At 42.7% G+C, this 4,811-nt stretch overlaps 1 non-coding gene across 1 annotated transcript; it reads right to left on the bottom strand.

Moving 5' to 3' along the window:
* Window positions 1–2,128: 2,128 nt before the first annotated feature.
* TRNAE-UUC (transfer RNA glutamic acid (anticodon UUC)) lies at window positions 2,129–2,201 on the bottom strand. The gene has a single exon. It is a non-coding gene; the product is annotated as a tRNA-Glu (tRNA).
* Between the last annotated feature and the right edge of the window lie 2,610 nt (window positions 2,202–4,811).

The raw sequence follows: 4,811 nt of genomic DNA, 5'->3' as shown, positions 1-4,811 counted from the left end.
TTCTTGCCTGGAGAATCCCAGGGACGGGGGAGTCTAGTGGGCTGCCGTCTACGGAGTCGCACAGAGTCGGACAGGACTGAAGCAACTTAGCAGCAGCAGCGACATTTAAATCAGTAGACTTCGAGTAAAGCAGATTACCCTCCACAATGTGGGTGGGCTTCATCCAATCAGCTGAAAGTATTGAGAGCAAAGGCTGAGGTTTCCCAAAATAGAATAAATTCTCCTCAAGACTGCTGTGTAAAAAATAAGAAACCCTGCCTGGGTGTTCAGTCTGCTCCCCTGACTCCAGACTACAACCCTCTCCTGACTTTTCAGCCTACAGCACAATTGAAAACTTGCCAGCTCCCGTAATTGTGTGAGACAGTTCCTTAAAATAAATAAATAGCTGGTGTGTGTGTGAGTATTCTATTGGTTCTGTTTCTCTGAAGAGTTCTGATTAACACCAGACATAAAAGAGAAAGAAGAACATTCCAGAAAGCACAAACAAAATCATACAGATATGCTGGTGGAGTCAGGTGTGGCTGGATCATGGGGGTATACTGAGACATGGAAAGAGGCAAAGCTGGAGGGGGAGCTGGGGACCAGCTTCTTAGGGGGGGTCATTTCAGACATATAAGCAGAGTTAGGACTTGTTCTGTCTGCTTTAGAAAAGTAGCTACTTTGGCTGCAGCACTGGGGTGGAAGCAAAATGTTGCAAAAATGCAAGTAAAATATAGTAAAGGCATGTAGTGAGGGACCTGGAATGAAGAGGGGGCAGATTAAGAGTCAGAGCCAGAATCAAATGACATGAACTGACAGCTGGTTTGCTGCACTGTAGTTTTTTGAAATCAGCTCACTTCTTATTCCTCTTGGCACCGAGGACCCAGCACTCCTGGGACTCAGCACACGATAACTTATCAGATAAGGGATAAATGGAAGAATATACAGGAGGAGAATGATGAAATATTTAAAGACAGCCCTGGTGCCTCTACATCACAATATCTATTCTTTTTCCTTTCAGCACCTTTTAAAAGCTCTATTTCTCTACTTCTTGCCCATCCTCAAAACTCTGTATGGTCTAAAAATAATCAGGAACAGTGTGGCTTTAGTTTTGCAAAAAAAACTTCTTACCCCTTGAGCCTTACCTCTAATCTCCTCCGTTTTTCCTTCCTCCAGTTTTCCTTTGTACTCTTTGGAGCCTGGAATGTATGAGATGATTGCTGAGTGTGACCAGTGAGGAGATTGAATTTAATGGAGGTAGAATCAAGGTTGGTTGGAAAAACTACTGTGTTAGTAAACTTTAGGGGAAATGGATAGGTGGTCAGGGCCTACATAAGCAATGTGAAGAGGCAGAAAATTCAGATGCTGTCAAGCCACCATTGGGAATTTTGCAGTCATCTGACAAAACCTTCTAAACAGTCAGAGTGTAAGAAAATCCATATTGTACTTTGCACCTTCTTGGTCACCTTGACAACAAATCCTCTTTCTTAAGACAATAATATCATACCAAGAAAAGCACTTGCAAATTATGTAAATATTAATTACAGATGAAATATCTATGGCTGAGGTAGCTCCACCTGGGGAAATAGCAGGAAGGTATCTGAAAGTTTGTACTGCTAACACAGGATGGGGTAAGGAGGGAAAATTGGAGTTGGGTTATAAAAAGGATAAAGTACAAAGGAAAGATGGATTTATTCACAACTAGCATCAATCAATCAAATGATGTGCAGTCAGGATACTGTTCTTGCCTGGAGAATCCCAGGGACGGGAGAGCCTGGTGGGCTGCCCTCTAGGGGGTCACACAGAGTCAGACATGACTGAAGAGACTTAGCAGCAGCAGCAGGATCCATTGGTCTTACCTCCTGGAAGGGACTTTAAATTGAAAAATGGAATAGTTATAGTAGAGGCTGTAGCCTTGTGGCACCTGCAACTTCAGTTGACAGTAAAATCAGCTGGGATGACTGAGGCCGTGGAGAAAGGAGGAGAGCCAGACATCAAAAGTGGCAAGGGACCCGTATACTACTGCCTTTCAACATACTCTGAAGAGTTCATTGTTCTTACTGAAGATCCATCTTTCAAAAAGCACTCTGACACGGATTCTGAGCAATTATTTTTATTTGGCCACCCCACACGGCCTGTGGAACCTTAGTTCCCTGACCAGGGATCAAACCTGTGCCCCCTGCAGTGAAAGCACAGAGTCTTAACCACTGGACCATCAGGGAAGTCCCTGAGCAACTATCTTGTTTTTTCTACATGACCAAAAGTATTGCTAAAAATATCACAATGGAAAAAAAATTCTTTTAATTTTTAAATTACCTACAAGTAACAAAGCACTTTAGGATATTGTCCTGTTTGGTTGTACTCTTCCCAGGAAAATTTAGGCTTTAAGTATAAACTCTTAAACTTTGACATGAAATTCACACTCTCTCAAGAGCTATGTTATCAGTGAGGTGGGTCAGAGGAGCACTAGATGACTGACCCCATCCTTCCATGTGTCCAAAACACAGCTTAATGGCTGTGGTTATTCCAAATAATTTTTTTTTCTTTATTGGTTCAATTAGGCAGACCATTGCAAAATGCATCTAGCTCTGGACACCAATCAGACAGAAGCATCCATGCACATAGGGGAAGTTTTCATCAGTGGTTTAGGAAATGCATCTGTGCATTTGTCTCCAAGGTAACATAGATCCAAGGTAGATCACAGGACTGGGGTTGGGAATGTGCAGCTCAGCCATGTTTACCAACTAGGAGACCTTAGGATGTTTTCTGAGTCTCGTTGCCTCCTCCTTTTCCAGAAAGAATGCCTTTACCACCTTCATATGTCTGCAGGATTAAGTATCATAGTGTATGAAATGCCTGGCACCTGGGGAGGTCTCTGGAAATATCCATTCTCGGGGCTTTTGGAGAGTAAATACACCTTCCCTATTAGTACTTCCAGGCTTCCCAGATATCTGGGTTGGGAAGACCCCCTGGAGTGGGAAGTGACACCCCACTCCAATATTACTCCTTGGGAAATCCCTCGGACATGGGAGCCTGGCAGGCCACAGACCATTGGATCACCGTCCATTGTGTCACAGAGAGCTGGACACAACCAAGCCATTAAGCCGGAGAAGGTGATGGCACCCCACTGCAGTACTCTTGCCTGGAAAATTCCATGGACGGAGGAGCCTGGTGGGCTGCAGTCCATGGGGTCGCGAAGAGTCAGACAGGACTGAGCGATTTCACTTTCACTTTTCACTTTCATGCACTGGAAAAGGAAATAGCAACCACTCCGGTGTTCTTGCCTGGAGAATCCCAGGGACGGCGGAGCCTGGTGGGCTACCGTCTATGGGGTCGCACAGAGTCGGACACGACTGAAGCAACTTAGCAGTAGCAGCATTAGCATTTCCAGGCTGCATTGTCTAGGATCCAGGCTCTTGCAATGAACTCTTTGAAGCTTTTTGCTAATTCTTTCACCTTTCTATACCATAGACTGGAAAGATGCAAAAACCTAAGTGTAATAAGTGATGTAATGGAATAACCAGTGGGCTTGAACACCTGAACTCTAGTTCTGTTTTTCTACTAACCTGCAATATTACTTTAAATTAGTCACTTAAGCTCCTGGTTTCTGTTTTCTCCTTCATAAAATGAGAATATTGCTCTGTTTGATCCCTATGAGTCCCCTCAGTTCTTGAGTATTAGGATGTTAAGCAATATTTTGAGTACATGAATTTTGGTTGTGAAATATGATAAAATATCTGTATGCACTACAAAATGATCGCCACCACAGTTTAGTTACCTCACAGCTGACTCCCTCCACCCATTAGCTTGCCCCCAGCACCCTTTGCCTCTGATAACCACGAATCTGTTCTCTGTATCTGTTTTTGTTCCATTTTGTTTGCTCATTTATTTTTAGATTCCATGTATGAATGCAATCACAGTATTTGTCTTTCTCTGTCTTACTTACTTGACTTAGCCAAATATCTGTAACTTTTATCCATGTTGTCACTAATGTCAGGATTTCATAGTGTATAGTTTTCTTACTGTATTGTTGGATCTGATTTGCTAATATTTTGTTGAAGATTTTTGCATGTATATCAAGAAACAGTTCAGTTCAGTCACTCAGTCATGTCCGACTCTTTGCAACTCCATGGACTGCAACGTGCCAGGCTTCCCTGTCTATCACCAACTCTTAAAGCTTGCTCAAACTCATGCCCAACGAGTCAGTGATGCCATCCAACCATCTCATCCTCTGTCGTCCCCTTCTTCTCCTGCCTTCAATCTGTCCCAGCATCAGGGTCTTTTCTAATGAGTCAGCTCTGCATCAGGTGGCCAAAGTATTGGAACTTCAGCTTCAGCATCAGTCCTTCCAACGAATATTTAGGACTGATTTTCTTTAGGATTGACTGGTTTGATCTCCTTGCAATCCAAGAGACTTTCAAGAGTCTTCTCTAATACCACAGGTCAAAAAAGCATCAATTCTTCAGCATTCAGCTTTATAGTCCAACTCTCACATCCATACATGACTACTGGAAAAACCACAGTTTTGACTAGACGGACCTCTGTTGGCAAAGTAACATCTCTGCTTTTAAATATGCTGTCTAGGCTGGTCATAGCTTTTTTTTCATGGAGCAAGCACCTTTTAATTTCACAGCTGCAGTCATCATCTGCAGTGGTATTGGCCTGTAATTTCTTCTTTCATAACATCCTCATCTGGTTTTGGTATCAGGGTAATGTTGATTTTGTAAAATGTGTCTGAAAGTTTTCTCCCCTCTTCAACATTTTGGAAGAGTTTGATAAGGATAGGTATTAAACTTCAAATATTTTGTAGAATTTGCCAATGAAGTTATTTG

Source organism: Ovis canadensis, chromosome 8 (genome assembly GCF_042477335.2).
Source record: "Ovis canadensis isolate MfBH-ARS-UI-01 breed Bighorn chromosome 8, ARS-UI_OviCan_v2, whole genome shotgun sequence".
NCBI lineage: Eukaryota > Metazoa > Chordata > Mammalia > Artiodactyla > Bovidae > Ovis > Ovis canadensis.
Note: the sequence above shows the minus strand (reverse complement) of the source record. Positions and strands in the feature narration are given on the sequence as shown.